The following is a 15060-nucleotide window of genomic DNA, read 5'->3' as shown; positions in this document are numbered from 1 at the left end:
ACAGGGAACGTACCGGTTCTCGTCCGATCACCGAAGTCAAGTCCTGTTGGGCGGCGTCAGTACCTGGCTGGGTGACCACCTGGGAATACGCCGTGTTGTAGACTTTTGGAGCCATTTTGGGACTGGACTCTTCAGAGAAGATTTCCATACGCCTCCACATCATTGATCCCTCTGTTTTCAAAATGTTGTCTTTTTTTTTTTGGAATTATTTTTCCAGCAAGTTGACAGCATATTAGAAGATTTTCTTGTTTGATTACAGCACTGCAACACTGAGCAGCACACTGGAGGCAATCTCTTGAATGTGGCTTTGATGACTGACCATTGGAGAATCGCCCTTTTGTGATTTGAAGTCTTAGCTGGCTTTGGAATCTCTGGGTTAAGTAGCCGAGACGTAATTGGAAATTCATGACAACAGCAATTAAAGGCCTTCCTTCTAAGAGACTTAAAAGAGAGTCCAAGCAATTGGGCAAGGTTTGAGTTGTTTCTTTCGTCTACGACCACACCCAGGGAACGTACCGGTTCTCGTCCGATCACCGAAGTCAAGTCCTGTTGGGCGGCGTCAGTACCTGGCTGGGTGACCACCTGGGAATACGCCGTGTTGTAGACTTTTGGAGCCATTTTGGGACTGGACTCTTCAGAGAAGATTTCCATACGCCTCCACATCATTGATCCCTCTGTTTTCAAAATGTTGTCTTTTTTTTTTTGGAATTATTTTTCCAGCAAGTTGACAGCATATTAGAAGATTTTCTTGTTTGATTACAGCACTGCAACACTGAGCAGCACACTGGAGGCAATCTCTTGAATGTGGCTTTGATGACTGACCATTGGAGAATCGCCCTTTTGTGATTTGAAGTCTTAGCTGGCTTTGGAATCTCTGGGTTAAGTAGCCGAGACGTAATTGGAAATTCATGACAACAGCAATTAAAGGCCTTCCTTCTAAGAGACTTAAAAGAGAGTCCAAGCAATTGGGCAAGGTTTGAGTTGTTTCTTTCGTCTACGACCACACCACAGGGAACGTACCGGTTCTCGTCCGATCACCGAAGTCAAGTCCTGTTGGGCGGCGTCAGTACCTGGCTGGGTGACCACCTGGGAATACGCCGTGTTGTAGACTTTTGGAGCCATTTTGGGACTGGACTCTTCAGAGAAGATTTCCATACGCCTCCACATCATTGATCCCTCTGTTTTCAAAATGTTGTCTTTTTTTTTTTGGAATTATTTTTCCAGCAAGTTGACAGCATATTAGAAGATTTTCTTGTTTGATTACAGCACTGCAACACTGAGCAGCACACTGGAGGCAATCTCTTGAATGTGGCTTTGATGACTGACCATTGGAGAATCGCCCTTTTGTGATTTGAAGTCTTAGCTGGCTTTGGAATCTCTGGGTTAAGTAGCCGAGACGTAATTGGAAATTCATGACAACAGCAATTAAAGGCCTTCCTTCTAAGAGACTTAAAAGAGAGTCCAAGCAATTGGGCAAGGTTTGAGTTGTTTCTTTCGTCTACGACCACACCACAGGGAACGTACCGGTTCTCGTCCGATCACCGAAGTCAAGTCCTGTTGGGCGGCGTCAGTACCTGGCTGGGTGACCACCTGGGAATACGCCGTGTTGTAGACTTTTGGAGCCATTTTGGGACTGGACTCTTCAGAGAAGATTTCCATACGCCTCCACATCATTGATCCCTCTGTTTTCAAAATGTTGTCTTTTTTTTTTTGGAATTATTTTTCCAGCAAGTTGACAGCATATTAGAAGATTTTCTTGTTTGATTACAGCACTGCAACACTGAGCAGCACACTGGAGGCAATCTCTTGAATGTGGCTTTGATGACTGACCATTGGAGAATCGCCCTTTTGTGATTTGAAGTCTTAGCTGGCTTTGGAATCTCTGGGTTAAGTAGCCGAGACGTAATTGGAAATTCATGACAACAGCAATTAAAGGCCTTCCTTCTAAGAGACTTAAAAGAGAGTCCAAGCAATTGGGCAAGGTTTGAGTTGTTTCTTTCGTCTACGACCACACCACAGGGAACGTACCGGTTCTCGTCCGATCACCGAAGTCAAGTCCTGTTGGGCGGCGTCAGTACCTGGCTGGGTGACCACCTGGGAATACGCCGTGTTGTAGACTTTTGGAGCCATTTTGGGACTGGACTCTTCAGAGAAGATTTCCATACGCCTCCACATCATTGATCCCTCTGTTTTCAAAATGTTGTCTTTTTTTTTTTGGAATTATTTTTCCAGCAAGTTGACAGCATATTAGAAGATTTTCTTGTTTGATTACAGCACTGCAACACTGAGCAGCACACTGGAGGCAATCTCTTGAATGTGGCTTTGATGACTGACCATTGGAGAATCGCCCTTTTGTGATTTGAAGTCTTAGCTGGCTTTGGAATCTCTGGGTTAAGTAGCCGAGACGTAATTGGAAATTCATGACAACAGCAATTAAAGGCCTTCCTTCTAAGAGACTTAAAAGAGAGTCCAAGCAATTGGGCAAGGTTTGAGTTGTTTCTTTCGTCTACGACCACACCACAGGGAACGTACCGGTTCTCGTCCGATCACCGAAGTCAAGTCCTGTTGGGCGGCGTCAGTACCTGGCTGGGTGACCACCTGGGAATACGCCGTGTTGTAGACTTTTGGAGCCATTTTGGGACTGGACTCTTCAGAGAAGATTTCCATACGCCTCCACATCATTGATCCCTCTGTTTTCAAAATGTTGTCTTTTTTTTTTTGGAATTATTTTTCCAGCAAGTTGACAGCATATTAGAAGATTTTCTTGTTTGATTACAGCACTGCAACACTGAGCAGCACACTGGAGGCAATCTCTTGAATGTGGCTTTGATGACTGACCATTGGAGAATCGCCCTTTTGTGATTTGAAGTCTTAGCTGGCTTTGGAATCTCTGGGTTAAGTAGCCGAGACGTAATTGGAAATTCATGACAACAGCAATTAAAGGCCTTCCTTCTAAGAGACTTAAAAGAGAGTCCAAGCAATTGGGCAAGGTTTGAGTTGTTTCTTTCGTCTACGACCACACCACAGGGAACGTACCGGTTCTCGTCCGATCACCGAAGTCAAGTCCTGTTGGGCGGCGTCAGTACCTGGCTGGGTGACCACCTGGGAATACGCCGTGTTGTAGACTTTTGGAGCCATTTTGGGACTGGACTCTTCAGAGAAGATTTCCATACGCCTCCACATCATTGATCCCTCTGTTTTCAAAATGTTGTCTTTTTTTTTTTGGAATTATTTTTCCAGCAAGTTGACAGCATATTAGAAGATTTTCTTGTTTGATTACAGCACTGCAACACTGAGCAGCACACTGGAGGCAATCTCTTGAATGTGGCTTTGATGACTGACCATTGGAGAATCGCCCTTTTGTGATTTGAAGTCTTAGCTGGCTTTGGAATCTCTGGGTTAAGTAGCCGAGACGTAATTGGAAATTCATGACAACAGCAATTAAAGGCCTTCCTTCTAAGAGACTTAAAAGAGAGTCCAAGCAATTGGGCAAGGTTTGAGTTGTTTCTTTCGTCTACGACCACACCACAGGGAACGTACCGGTTCTCGTCCGATCACCGAAGTCAAGTCCTGTTGGGCGGCGTCAGTACCTGGCTGGGTGACCACCTGGGAATACGCCGTGTTGTAGACTTTTGGAGCCATTTTGGGACTGGACTCTTCAGAGAAGATTTCCATACGCCTCCACATCATTGATCCCTCTGTTTTCAAAATGTTGTCTTTTTTTTTTTGGAATTATTTTTCCAGCAAGTTGACAGCATATTAGAAGATTTTCTTGTTTGATTACAGCACTGCAACACTGAGCAGCACACTGGAGGCAATCTCTTGAATGTGGCTTTGATGACTGACCATTGGAGAATCGCCCTTTTGTGATTTGAAGTCTTAGCTGGCTTTGGAATCTCTGGGTTAAGTAGCCGAGACGTAATTGGAAATTCATGACAACAGCAATTAAAGGCCTTCCTTCTAAGAGACTTAAAAGAGAGTCCAAGCAATTGGGCAAGGTTTGAGTTGTTTCTTTCGTCTACGACCACACCACAGGGAACGTACCGGTTCTCGTCCGATCACCGAAGTCAAGTCCTGTTGGGCGGCGTCAGTACCTGGCTGGGTGACCACCTGGGAATACGCCGTGTTGTAGACTTTTGGAGCCATTTTGGGACTGGACTCTTCAGAGAAGATTTCCATACGCCTCCACATCATTGATCCCTCTGTTTTCAAAATGTTGTCTTTTTTTTTTTGGAATTATTTTTCCAGCAAGTTGACAGCATATTAGAAGATTTTCTTGTTTGATTACAGCACTGCAACACTGAGCAGCACACTGGAGGCAATCTCTTGAATGTGGCTTTGATGACTGACCATTGGAGAATCGCCCTTTTGTGATTTGAAGTCTTAGCTGGCTTTGGAATCTCTGGGTTAAGTAGCCGAGACGTAATTGGAAATTCATGACAACAGCAATTAAAGGCCTTCCTTCTAAGAGACTTAAAAGAGAGTCCAAGCAATTGGGCAAGGTTTGAGTTGTTTCTTTCGTCTACGACCACACCACAGGGAACGTACCGGTTCTCGTCCGATCACCGAAGTCAAGTCCTGTTGGGCGGCGTCAGTACCTGGCTGGGTGACCACCTGGGAATACGCCGTGTTGTAGACTTTTGGAGCCATTTTGGGACTGGACTCTTCAGAGAAGATTTCCATACGCCTCCACATCATTGATCCCTCTGTTTTCAAAATGTTGTCTTTTTTTTTTTGGAATTATTTTTCCAGCAAGTTGACAGCATATTAGAAGATTTTCTTGTTTGATTACAGCACTGCAACACTGAGCAGCACACTGGAGGCAATCTCTTGAATGTGGCTTTGATGACTGACCATTGGAGAATCGCCCTTTTGTGATTTGAAGTCTTAGCTGGCTTTGGAATCTCTGGGTTAAGTAGCCGAGACGTAATTGGAAATTCATGACAACAGCAATTAAAGGCCTTCCTTCTAAGAGACTTAAAAGAGAGTCCAAGCAATTGGGCAAGGTTTGAGTTGTTTCTTTCGTCTACGACCACACCACAGGGAACGTACCGGTTCTCGTCCGATCACCGAAGTCAAGTCCTGTTGGGCGGCGTCAGTACCTGGCTGGGTGACCACCTGGGAATACGCCGTGTTGTAGACTTTTGGAGCCATTTTGGGACTGGACTCTTCAGAGAAGATTTCCATACGCCTCCACATCATTGATCCCTCTGTTTTCAAAATGTTGTCTTTTTTTTTTTGGAATTATTTTTCCAGCAAGTTGACAGCATATTAGAAGATTTTCTTGTTTGATTACAGCACTGCAACACTGAGCAGCACACTGGAGGCAATCTCTTGAATGTGGCTTTGATGACTGACCATTGGAGAATCGCCCTTTTGTGATTTGAAGTCTTAGCTGGCTTTGGAATCTCTGGGTTAAGTAGCCGAGACGTAATTGGAAATTCATGACAACAGCAATTAAAGGCCTTCCTTCTAAGAGACTTAAAAGAGAGTCCAAGCAATTGGGCAAGGTTTGAGTTGTTTCTTTCGTCTACGACCACACCACAGGGAACGTACCGGTTCTCGTCCGATCACCGAAGTCAAGTCCTGTTGGGCGGCGTCAGTACCTGGCTGGGTGACCACCTGGGAATACGCCGTGTTGTAGACTTTTGGAGCCATTTTGGGACTGGACTCTTCAGAGAAGATTTCCATACGCCTCCACATCATTGATCCCTCTGTTTTCAAAATGTTGTCTTTTTTTTTTTGGAATTATTTTTCCAGCAAGTTGACAGCATATTAGAAGATTTTCTTGTTTGATTACAGCACTGCAACACTGAGCAGCACACTGGAGGCAATCTCTTGAATGTGGCTTTGATGACTGACCATTGGAGAATCGCCCTTTTGTGATTTGAAGTCTTAGCTGGCTTTGGAATCTCTGGGTTAAGTAGCCGAGACGTAATTGGAAATTCATGACAACAGCAATTAAAGGCCTTCCTTCTAAGAGACTTAAAAGAGAGTCCAAGCAATTGGGCAAGGTTTGAGTTGTTTCTTTCGTCTACGACCACACCACAGGGAACGTACCGGTTCTCGTCCGATCACCGAAGTCAAGTCCTGTTGGGCGGCGTCAGTACCTGGCTGGGTGACCACCTGGGAATACGCCGTGTTGTAGACTTTTGGAGCCATTTTGGGACTGGACTCTTCAGAGAAGATTTCCATACGCCTCCACATCATTGATCCCTCTGTTTTCAAAATGTTGTCTTTTTTTTTTTGGAATTATTTTTCCAGCAAGTTGACAGCATATTAGAAGATTTTCTTGTTTGATTACAGCACTGCAACACTGAGCAGCACACTGGAGGCAATCTCTTGAATGTGGCTTTGATGACTGACCATTGGAGAATCGCCCTTTTGTGATTTGAAGTCTTAGCTGGCTTTGGAATCTCTGGGTTAAGTAGCCGAGACGTAATTGGAAATTCATGACAACAGCAATTAAAGGCCTTCCTTCTAAGAGACTTAAAAGAGAGTCCAAGCAATTGGGCAAGGTTTGAGTTGTTTCTTTCGTCTACGACCACACCACAGGGAACGTACCGGTTCTCGTCCGATCACCGAAGTCAAGTCCTGTTGGGCGGCGTCAGTACCTGGCTGGGTGACCACCTGGGAATACGCCGTGTTGTAGACTTTTGGAGCCATTTTGGGACTGGACTCTTCAGAGAAGATTTCCATACGCCTCCACATCATTGATCCCTCTGTTTTCAAAATGTTGTCTTTTTTTTTTTGGAATTATTTTTCCAGCAAGTTGACAGCATATTAGAAGATTTTCTTGTTTGATTACAGCACTGCAACACTGAGCAGCACACTGGAGGCAATCTCTTGAATGTGGCTTTGATGACTGACCATTGGAGAATCGCCCTTTTGTGATTTGAAGTCTTAGCTGGCTTTGGAATCTCTGGGTTAAGTAGCCGAGACGTAATTGGAAATTCATGACAACAGCAATTAAAGGCCTTCCTTCTAAGAGACTTAAAAGAGAGTCCAAGCAATTGGGCAAGGTTTGAGTTGTTTCTTTCGTCTACGACCACACCACAGGGAACGTACCGGTTCTCGTCCGATCACCGAAGTCAAGTCCTGTTGGGCGGCGTCAGTACCTGGCTGGGTGACCACCTGGGAATACGCCGTGTTGTAGACTTTTGGAGCCATTTTGGGACTGGACTCTTCAGAGAAGATTTCCATACGCCTCCACATCATTGATCCCTCTGTTTTCAAAATGTTGTCTTTTTTTTTTTGGAATTATTTTTCCAGCAAGTTGACAGCATATTAGAAGATTTTCTTGTTTGATTACAGCACTGCAACACTGAGCAGCACACTGGAGGCAATCTCTTGAATGTGGCTTTGATGACTGACCATTGGAGAATCGCCCTTTTGTGATTTGAAGTCTTAGCTGGCTTTGGAATCTCTGGGTTAAGTAGCCGAGACGTAATTGGAAATTCATGACAACAGCAATTAAAGGCCTTCCTTCTAAGAGACTTAAAAGAGAGTCCAAGCAATTGGGCAAGGTTTGAGTTGTTTCTTTCGTCTACGACCACACCACAGGGAACGTACCGGTTCTCGTCCGATCACCGAAGTCAAGTCCTGTTGGGCGGCGTCAGTACCTGGCTGGGTGACCACCTGGGAATACGCCGTGTTGTAGACTTTTGGAGCCATTTTGGGACTGGACTCTTCAGAGAAGATTTCCATACGCCTCCACATCATTGATCCCTCTGTTTTCAAAATGTTGTCTTTTTTTTTTTGGAATTATTTTTCCAGCAAGTTGACAGCATATTAGAAGATTTTCTTGTTTGATTACAGCACTGCAACACTGAGCAGCACACTGGAGGCAATCTCTTGAATGTGGCTTTGATGACTGACCATTGGAGAATCGCCCTTTTGTGATTTGAAGTCTTAGCTGGCTTTGGAATCTCTGGGTTAAGTAGCCGAGACGTAATTGGAAATTCATGACAACAGCAATTAAAGGCCTTCCTTCTAAGAGACTTAAAAGAGAGTCCAAGCAATTGGGCAAGGTTTGAGTTGTTTCTTTCGTCTACGACCACACCACAGGGAACGTACCGGTTCTCGTCCGATCACCGAAGTCAAGTCCTGTTGGGCGGCGTCAGTACCTGGCTGGGTGACCACCTGGGAATACGCCGTGTTGTAGACTTTTGGAGCCATTTTGGGACTGGACTCTTCAGAGAAGATTTCCATACGCCTCCACATCATTGATCCCTCTGTTTTCAAAATGTTGTCTTTTTTTTTTTGGAATTATTTTTCCAGCAAGTTGACAGCATATTAGAAGATTTTCTTGTTTGATTACAGCACTGCAACACTGAGCAGCACACTGGAGGCAATCTCTTGAATGTGGCTTTGATGACTGACCATTGGAGAATCGCCCTTTTGTGATTTGAAGTCTTAGCTGGCTTTGGAATCTCTGGGTTAAGTAGCCGAGACGTAATTGGAAATTCATGACAACAGCAATTAAAGGCCTTCCTTCTAAGAGACTTAAAAGAGAGTCCAAGCAATTGGGCAAGGTTTGAGTTGTTTCTTTCGTCTACGACCACACCACAGGGAACGTACCGGTTCTCGTCCGATCACCGAAGTCAAGTCCTGTTGGGCGGCGTCAGTACCTGGCTGGGTGACCACCTGGGAATACGCCGTGTTGTAGACTTTTGGAGCCATTTTGGGACTGGACTCTTCAGAGAAGATTTCCATACGCCTCCACATCATTGATCCCTCTGTTTTCAAAATGTTGTCTTTTTTTTTTTGGAATTATTTTTCCAGCAAGTTGACAGCATATTAGAAGATTTTCTTGTTTGATTACAGCACTGCAACACTGAGCAGCACACTGGAGGCAATCTCTTGAATGTGGCTTTGATGACTGACCATTGGAGAATCGCCCTTTTGTGATTTGAAGTCTTAGCTGGCTTTGGAATCTCTGGGTTAAGTAGCCGAGACGTAATTGGAAATTCATGACAACAGCAATTAAAGGCCTTCCTTCTAAGAGACTTAAAAGAGAGTCCAAGCAATTGGGCAAGGTTTGAGTTGTTTCTTTCGTCTACGACCACACCACAGGGAACGTACCGGTTCTCGTCCGATCACCGAAGTCAAGTCCTGTTGGGCGGCGTCAGTACCTGGCTGGGTGACCACCTGGGAATACGCCGTGTTGTAGACTTTTGGAGCCATTTTGGGACTGGACTCTTCAGAGAAGATTTCCATACGCCTCCACATCATTGATCCCTCTGTTTTCAAAATGTTGTCTTTTTTTTTTTGGAATTATTTTTCCAGCAAGTTGACAGCATATTAGAAGATTTTCTTGTTTGATTACAGCACTGCAACACTGAGCAGCACACTGGAGGCAATCTCTTGAATGTGGCTTTGATGACTGACCATTGGAGAATCGCCCTTTTGTGATTTGAAGTCTTAGCTGGCTTTGGAATCTCTGGGTTAAGTAGCCGAGACGTAATTGGAAATTCATGACAACAGCAATTAAAGGCCTTCCTTCTAAGAGACTTAAAAGAGAGTCCAAGCAATTGGGCAAGGTTTGAGTTGTTTCTTTCGTCTACGACCACACCACAGGGAACGTACCGGTTCTCGTCCGATCACCGAAGTCAAGTCCTGTTGGGCGGCGTCAGTACCTGGCTGGGTGACCACCTGGGAATACGCCGTGTTGTAGACTTTTGGAGCCATTTTGGGACTGGACTCTTCAGAGAAGATTTCCATACGCCTCCACATCATTGATCCCTCTGTTTTCAAAATGTTGTCTTTTTTTTTTTGGAATTATTTTTCCAGCAAGTTGACAGCATATTAGAAGATTTTCTTGTTTGATTACAGCACTGCAACACTGAGCAGCACACTGGAGGCAATCTCTTGAATGTGGCTTTGATGACTGACCATTGGAGAATCGCCCTTTTGTGATTTGAAGTCTTAGCTGGCTTTGGAATCTCTGGGTTAAGTAGCCGAGACGTAATTGGAAATTCATGACAACAGCAATTAAAGGCCTTCCTTCTAAGAGACTTAAAAGAGAGTCCAAGCAATTGGGCAAGGTTTGAGTTGTTTCTTTCGTCTACGACCACACCACAGGGAACGTACCGGTTCTCGTCCGATCACCGAAGTCAAGTCCTGTTGGGCGGCGTCAGTACCTGGCTGGGTGACCACCTGGGAATACGCCGTGTTGTAGACTTTTGGAGCCATTTTGGGACTGGACTCTTCAGAGAAGATTTCCATACGCCTCCACATCATTGATCCCTCTGTTTTCAAAATGTTGTCTTTTTTTTTTTGGAATTATTTTTCCAGCAAGTTGACAGCATATTAGAAGATTTTCTTGTTTGATTACAGCACTGCAACACTGAGCAGCACACTGGAGGCAATCTCTTGAATGTGGCTTTGATGACTGACCATTGGAGAATCGCCCTTTTGTGATTTGAAGTCTTAGCTGGCTTTGGAATCTCTGGGTTAAGTAGCCGAGACGTAATTGGAAATTCATGACAACAGCAATTAAAGGCCTTCCTTCTAAGAGACTTAAAAGAGAGTCCAAGCAATTGGGCAAGGTTTGAGTTGTTTCTTTCGTCTACGACCACACCACAGGGAACGTACCGGTTCTCGTCCGATCACCGAAGTCAAGTCCTGTTGGGCGGCGTCAGTACCTGGCTGGGTGACCACCTGGGAATACGCCGTGTTGTAGACTTTTGGAGCCATTTTGGGACTGGACTCTTCAGAGAAGATTTCCATACGCCTCCACATCATTGATCCCTCTGTTTTCAAAATGTTGTCTTTTTTTTTTTGGAATTATTTTTCCAGCAAGTTGACAGCATATTAGAAGATTTTCTTGTTTGATTACAGCACTGCAACACTGAGCAGCACACTGGAGGCAATCTCTTGAATGTGGCTTTGATGACTGACCATTGGAGAATCGCCCTTTTGTGATTTGAAGTCTTAGCTGGCTTTGGAATCTCTGGGTTAAGTAGCCGAGACGTAATTGGAAATTCATGACAACAGCAATTAAAGGCCTTCCTTCTAAGAGACTTAAAAGAGAGTCCAAGCAATTGGGCAAGGTTTGAGTTGTTTCTTTCGTCTACGACCACACCACAGGGAACGTACCGGTTCTCGTCCGATCACCGAAGTCAAGTCCTGTTGGGCGGCGTCAGTACCTGGCTGGGTGACCACCTGGGAATACGCCGTGTTGTAGACTTTTGGAGCCATTTTGGGACTGGACTCTTCAGAGAAGATTTCCATACGCCTCCACATCATTGATCCCTCTGTTTTCAAAATGTTGTCTTTTTTTTTTTGGAATTATTTTTCCAGCAAGTTGACAGCATATTAGAAGATTTTCTTGTTTGATTACAGCACTGCAACACTGAGCAGCACACTGGAGGCAATCTCTTGAATGTGGCTTTGATGACTGACCATTGGAGAATCGCCCTTTTGTGATTTGAAGTCTTAGCTGGCTTTGGAATCTCTGGGTTAAGTAGCCGAGACGTAATTGGAAATTCATGACAACAGCAATTAAAGGCCTTCCTTCTAAGAGACTTAAAAGAGAGTCCAAGCAATTGGGCAAGGTTTGAGTTGTTTCTTTCGTCTACGACCACACCACAGGGAACGTACCGGTTCTCGTCCGATCACCGAAGTCAAGTCCTGTTGGGCGGTCGTCAGTACCTGGCTGGGTGACCACCTGGGAATACGCCGTGTTGTAGACTTTTGGAGCCATTTTGGGACTGGACTCTTCAGAGAAGATTTCCATACGCCTCCACATCATTGATCCCTCTGTTTTCAAAATGTTGTCTTTTTTTTTTTGGAATTATTTTTCCAGCAAGTTGACAGCATATTAGAAGATTTTCTTGTTTGATTACAGCACTGCAACACTGAGCAGCACACTGGAGGCAATCTCTTGAATGTGGCTTTGATGACTGACCATTGGAGAATCGCCCTTTTGTGATTTGAAGTCTTAGCTGGCTTTGGAATCTCTGGGTTAAGTAGCCGAGACGTAATTGGAAATTCATGACAACAGCAATTAAAGGCCTTCCTTCTAAGAGACTTAAAAGAGAGTCCAAGCAATTGGGCAAGGTTTGAGTTGTTTCTTTCGTCTACGACCACACCACAGGGAACGTACCGGTTCTCGTCCGATCACCGAAGTCAAGTCCTGTTGGGCGGCGTCAGTACCTGGCTGGGTGACCACCTGGGAATACGCCGTGTTGTAGACTTTTGGAGCCATTTTGGGACTGGACTCTTCAGAGAAGATTTCCATACGCCTCCACATCATTGATCCCTCTGTTTTCAAAATGTTGTCTTTTTTTTTTTGGAATTATTTTTCCAGCAAGTTGACAGCATATTAGAAGATTTTCTTGTTTGATTACAGCACTGCAACACTGAGCAGCACACTGGAGGCAATCTCTTGAATGTGGCTTTGATGACTGACCATTGGAGAATCGCCCTTTTGTGATTTGAAGTCTTAGCTGGCTTTGGAATCTCTGGGTTAAGTAGCCGAGACGTAATTGGAAATTCATGACAACAGCAATTAAAGGCCTTCCTTCTAAGAGACTTAAAAGAGAGTCCAAGCAATTGGGCAAGGTTTGAGTTGTTTCTTTCGTCTACGACCACACCACAGGGAACGTACCGGTTCTCGTCCGATCACCGAAGTCAAGTCCTGTTGGGCGGCGTCAGTACCTGGCTGGGTGACCACCTGGGAATACGCCGTGTTGTAGACTTTTGGAGCCATTTTGGGACTGGACTCTTCAGAGAAGATTTCCATACGCCTCCACATCATTGATCCCTCTGTTTTCAAAATGTTGTCTTTTTTTTTTTGGAATTATTTTTCCAGCAAGTTGACAGCATATTAGAAGATTTTCTTGTTTGATTACAGCACTGCAACACTGAGCAGCACACTGGAGGCAATCTCTTGAATGTGGCTTTGATGACTGACCATTGGAGAATCGCCCTTTTGTGATTTGAAGTCTTAGCTGGCTTTGGAATCTCTGGGTTAAGTAGCCGAGACGTAATTGGAAATTCATGACAACAGCAATTAAAGGCCTTCCTTCTAAGAGACTTAAAAGAGAGTCCAAGCAATTGGGCAAGGTTTGAGTTGTTTCTTTCGTCTACGACCACACCACAGGGAACGTACCGGTTCTCGTCCGATCACCGAAGTCAAGTCCTGTTGGGCGGCGTCAGTACCTGGCTGGGTGACCACCTGGGAATACGCCGTGTTGTAGACTTTTGGAGCCATTTTGGGACTGGACTCTTCAGAGAAGATTTCCATACGCCTCCACATCATTGATCCCTCTGTTTTCAAAATGTTGTCTTTTTTTTTTTGGAATTATTTTTCCAGCAAGTTGACAGCATATTAGAAGATTTTCTTGTTTGATTACAGCACTGCAACACTGAGCAGCACACTGGAGGCAATCTCTTGAATGTGGCTTTGATGACTGACCATTGGAGAATCGCCCTTTTGTGATTTGAAGTCTTAGCTGGCTTTGGAATCTCTGGGTTAAGTAGCCGAGACGTAATTGGAAATTCATGACAACAGCAATTAAAGGCCTTCCTTCTAAGAGACTTAAAAGAGAGTCCAAGCAATTGGGCAAGGTTTGAGTTGTTTCTTTCGTCTACGACCACACCACAGGGAACGTACCGGTTCTCGTCCGATCACCGAAGTCAAGTCCTGTTGGGCGGCGTCAGTACCTGGCTGGGTGACCACCTGGGAATACGCCGTGTTGTAGACTTTTGGAGCCATTTTGGGACTGGACTCTTCAGAGAAGATTTCCATACGCCTCCACATCATTGATCCCTCTGTTTTCAAAATGTTGTCTTTTTTTTTTTGGAATTATTTTTCCAGCAAGTTGACAGCATATTAGAAGATTTTCTTGTTTGATTACAGCACTGCAACACTGAGCAGCACACTGGAGGCAATCTCTTGAATGTGGCTTTGATGACTGACCATTGGAGAATCGCCCTTTTGTGATTTGAAGTCTTAGCTGGCTTTGGAATCTCTGGGTTAAGTAGCCGAGACGTAATTGGAAATTCATGACAACAGCAATTAAAGGCCTTCCTTCTAAGAGACTTAAAAGAGAGTCCAAGCAATTGGGCAAGGTTTGAGTTGTTTCTTTCGTCTACGACCACACCACAGGGAACGTACCGGTTCTCGTCCGATCACCGAAGTCAAGTCCTGTTGGGCGGCGTCAGTACCTGGCTGGGTGACCACCTGGGAATACGCCGTGTTGTAGACTTTTGGAGCCATTTTGGGACTGGACTCTTCAGAGAAGATTTCCATACGCCTCCACATCATTGATCCCTCTGTTTTCAAAATGTTGTCTTTTTTTTTTTGGAATTATTTTTCCAGCAAGTTGACAGCATATTAGAAGATTTTCTTGTTTGATTACAGCACTGCAACACTGAGCAGCACACTGGAGGCAATCTCTTGAATGTGGCTTTGATGACTGACCATTGGAGAATCGCCCTTTTGTGATTTGAAGTCTTAGCTGGCTTTGGAATCTCTGGGTTAAGTAGCCGAGACGTAATTGGAAATTCATGACAACAGCAATTAAAGGCCTTCCTTCTAAGAGACTTAAAAGAGAGTCCAAGCAATTGGGCAAGGTTTGAGTTGTTTCTTTCGTCTACGACCACACCACAGGGAACGTACCGGTTCTCGTCCGATCACCGAAGTCAAGTCCTGTTGGGCGGCGTCAGTACCTGGCTGGGTGACCACCTGGGAATACGCCGTGTTGTAGACTTTTGGAGCCATTTTGGGACTGGACTCTTCAGAGAAGATTTCCATACGCCTCCACATCATTGATCCCTCTGTTTTCAAAATGTTGTCTTTTTTTTTTTGGAATTATTTTTCCAGCAAGTTGACAGCATATTAGAAGATTTTCTTGTTTGATTACAGCACTGCAACACTGAGCAGCACACTGGAGGCAATCTCTTGAATGTGGCTTTGATGACTGACCATTGGAGAATCGCCCTTTTGTGATTTGAAGTCTTAGCTGGCTTTGGAATCTCTGGGTTAAGTAGCCGAGACGTAATTGGAAATTCATGACAACAGCAATTAAAGGCCTTCCTTCTAAGAGACTT

General features: G+C 44.6%; 27 non-coding genes and 2 pseudogenes across 27 annotated transcripts; all 29 read left to right on the top strand.

Moving 5' to 3' along the window:
• The first annotated feature begins 489 nt into the window (after nucleotides 1–489).
• Nucleotides 490–607, top strand: LOC149111538 (5S ribosomal RNA; annotated as a pseudogene).
• A 385-nt stretch (nucleotides 608–992) lies between these two features.
• On the top strand, nucleotides 993–1111 carry LOC149111537 (5S ribosomal RNA). The gene has a single exon (XR_016207592.1). It is a non-coding gene; the product is annotated as a 5S ribosomal RNA (ribosomal RNA).
• Nucleotides 1112–1496: 385 nt separating this feature from the next.
• On the top strand, nucleotides 1497–1615 carry LOC149111536 (5S ribosomal RNA). Its single transcript, XR_016207590.1, has one exon. It is a non-coding gene; the product is annotated as a 5S ribosomal RNA (ribosomal RNA).
• A 385-nt stretch (nucleotides 1616–2000) lies between these two features.
• Nucleotides 2001–2119, top strand: LOC149111535 (5S ribosomal RNA). The gene has a single exon (XR_016207588.1). It is a non-coding gene; the product is annotated as a 5S ribosomal RNA (ribosomal RNA).
• A 385-nt stretch (nucleotides 2120–2504) lies between these two features.
• Nucleotides 2505–2623, top strand: LOC149111534 (5S ribosomal RNA). Its single transcript, XR_016207587.1, has one exon. It is a non-coding gene; the product is annotated as a 5S ribosomal RNA (ribosomal RNA).
• Nucleotides 2624–3008: 385 nt separating this feature from the next.
• LOC149111533 (5S ribosomal RNA) lies at nucleotides 3009–3127 on the top strand. The gene has a single exon (XR_016207586.1). It is a non-coding gene; the product is annotated as a 5S ribosomal RNA (ribosomal RNA).
• A 385-nt stretch (nucleotides 3128–3512) lies between these two features.
• LOC149111532 (5S ribosomal RNA) lies at nucleotides 3513–3631 on the top strand. Its single transcript, XR_016207585.1, has one exon. It is a non-coding gene; the product is annotated as a 5S ribosomal RNA (ribosomal RNA).
• A 385-nt stretch (nucleotides 3632–4016) lies between these two features.
• On the top strand, nucleotides 4017–4135 carry LOC149111531 (5S ribosomal RNA). Its single transcript, XR_016207584.1, has one exon. It is a non-coding gene; the product is annotated as a 5S ribosomal RNA (ribosomal RNA).
• Nucleotides 4136–4520: 385 nt separating this feature from the next.
• LOC149111530 (5S ribosomal RNA) lies at nucleotides 4521–4639 on the top strand. The gene has a single exon (XR_016207645.1). It is a non-coding gene; the product is annotated as a 5S ribosomal RNA (ribosomal RNA).
• Nucleotides 4640–5024: 385 nt separating this feature from the next.
• LOC149111529 (5S ribosomal RNA) lies at nucleotides 5025–5143 on the top strand. The gene has a single exon (XR_016207644.1). It is a non-coding gene; the product is annotated as a 5S ribosomal RNA (ribosomal RNA).
• Nucleotides 5144–5528: 385 nt separating this feature from the next.
• LOC149111528 (5S ribosomal RNA) lies at nucleotides 5529–5647 on the top strand. The gene has a single exon (XR_016207643.1). It is a non-coding gene; the product is annotated as a 5S ribosomal RNA (ribosomal RNA).
• A 385-nt stretch (nucleotides 5648–6032) lies between these two features.
• LOC149111527 (5S ribosomal RNA) lies at nucleotides 6033–6151 on the top strand. Its single transcript, XR_016207642.1, has one exon. It is a non-coding gene; the product is annotated as a 5S ribosomal RNA (ribosomal RNA).
• A 385-nt stretch (nucleotides 6152–6536) lies between these two features.
• LOC149111526 (5S ribosomal RNA) lies at nucleotides 6537–6655 on the top strand. Its single transcript, XR_016207641.1, has one exon. It is a non-coding gene; the product is annotated as a 5S ribosomal RNA (ribosomal RNA).
• A 385-nt stretch (nucleotides 6656–7040) lies between these two features.
• Nucleotides 7041–7159, top strand: LOC149111525 (5S ribosomal RNA). Its single transcript, XR_016207639.1, has one exon. It is a non-coding gene; the product is annotated as a 5S ribosomal RNA (ribosomal RNA).
• Nucleotides 7160–7544: 385 nt separating this feature from the next.
• LOC149111524 (5S ribosomal RNA) lies at nucleotides 7545–7663 on the top strand. Its single transcript, XR_016207638.1, has one exon. It is a non-coding gene; the product is annotated as a 5S ribosomal RNA (ribosomal RNA).
• Nucleotides 7664–8048: 385 nt separating this feature from the next.
• Nucleotides 8049–8167, top strand: LOC149111523 (5S ribosomal RNA). The gene has a single exon (XR_016207637.1). It is a non-coding gene; the product is annotated as a 5S ribosomal RNA (ribosomal RNA).
• Nucleotides 8168–8552: 385 nt separating this feature from the next.
• On the top strand, nucleotides 8553–8671 carry LOC149111522 (5S ribosomal RNA). The gene has a single exon (XR_016207636.1). It is a non-coding gene; the product is annotated as a 5S ribosomal RNA (ribosomal RNA).
• A 385-nt stretch (nucleotides 8672–9056) lies between these two features.
• Nucleotides 9057–9175, top strand: LOC149111521 (5S ribosomal RNA). Its single transcript, XR_016207634.1, has one exon. It is a non-coding gene; the product is annotated as a 5S ribosomal RNA (ribosomal RNA).
• A 385-nt stretch (nucleotides 9176–9560) lies between these two features.
• Nucleotides 9561–9679, top strand: LOC149111520 (5S ribosomal RNA). The gene has a single exon (XR_016207633.1). It is a non-coding gene; the product is annotated as a 5S ribosomal RNA (ribosomal RNA).
• A 385-nt stretch (nucleotides 9680–10064) lies between these two features.
• Nucleotides 10065–10183, top strand: LOC149111519 (5S ribosomal RNA). The gene has a single exon (XR_016207632.1). It is a non-coding gene; the product is annotated as a 5S ribosomal RNA (ribosomal RNA).
• Nucleotides 10184–10568: 385 nt separating this feature from the next.
• Nucleotides 10569–10687, top strand: LOC149111518 (5S ribosomal RNA). The gene has a single exon (XR_016207631.1). It is a non-coding gene; the product is annotated as a 5S ribosomal RNA (ribosomal RNA).
• A 385-nt stretch (nucleotides 10688–11072) lies between these two features.
• LOC149111517 (5S ribosomal RNA) lies at nucleotides 11073–11191 on the top strand. The gene has a single exon (XR_016207630.1). It is a non-coding gene; the product is annotated as a 5S ribosomal RNA (ribosomal RNA).
• A 385-nt stretch (nucleotides 11192–11576) lies between these two features.
• Nucleotides 11577–11696, top strand: LOC149111516 (5S ribosomal RNA; annotated as a pseudogene).
• A 385-nt stretch (nucleotides 11697–12081) lies between these two features.
• On the top strand, nucleotides 12082–12200 carry LOC149111515 (5S ribosomal RNA). Its single transcript, XR_016207629.1, has one exon. It is a non-coding gene; the product is annotated as a 5S ribosomal RNA (ribosomal RNA).
• Nucleotides 12201–12585: 385 nt separating this feature from the next.
• Nucleotides 12586–12704, top strand: LOC149111514 (5S ribosomal RNA). The gene has a single exon (XR_016207627.1). It is a non-coding gene; the product is annotated as a 5S ribosomal RNA (ribosomal RNA).
• A 385-nt stretch (nucleotides 12705–13089) lies between these two features.
• LOC149111513 (5S ribosomal RNA) lies at nucleotides 13090–13208 on the top strand. Its single transcript, XR_016207626.1, has one exon. It is a non-coding gene; the product is annotated as a 5S ribosomal RNA (ribosomal RNA).
• Nucleotides 13209–13593: 385 nt separating this feature from the next.
• LOC149111512 (5S ribosomal RNA) lies at nucleotides 13594–13712 on the top strand. Its single transcript, XR_016207625.1, has one exon. It is a non-coding gene; the product is annotated as a 5S ribosomal RNA (ribosomal RNA).
• Nucleotides 13713–14097: 385 nt separating this feature from the next.
• On the top strand, nucleotides 14098–14216 carry LOC149111511 (5S ribosomal RNA). Its single transcript, XR_016207623.1, has one exon. It is a non-coding gene; the product is annotated as a 5S ribosomal RNA (ribosomal RNA).
• A 385-nt stretch (nucleotides 14217–14601) lies between these two features.
• On the top strand, nucleotides 14602–14720 carry LOC149111510 (5S ribosomal RNA). Its single transcript, XR_016207622.1, has one exon. It is a non-coding gene; the product is annotated as a 5S ribosomal RNA (ribosomal RNA).
• Nucleotides 14721–15060: the final 340 nt, after the last annotated feature.

Source organism: Orbicella faveolata, unplaced genomic scaffold, assembly GCF_042242905.1.
Source record: "Orbicella faveolata isolate gen_17 unplaced genomic scaffold, um_ofav_v1 contig_20, whole genome shotgun sequence".
Taxonomy (NCBI): Eukaryota; Metazoa; Cnidaria; class Anthozoa; order Scleractinia; family Merulinidae; genus Orbicella; species Orbicella faveolata.
This window is presented reverse-complemented; position numbering and strand designations above follow the sequence as displayed.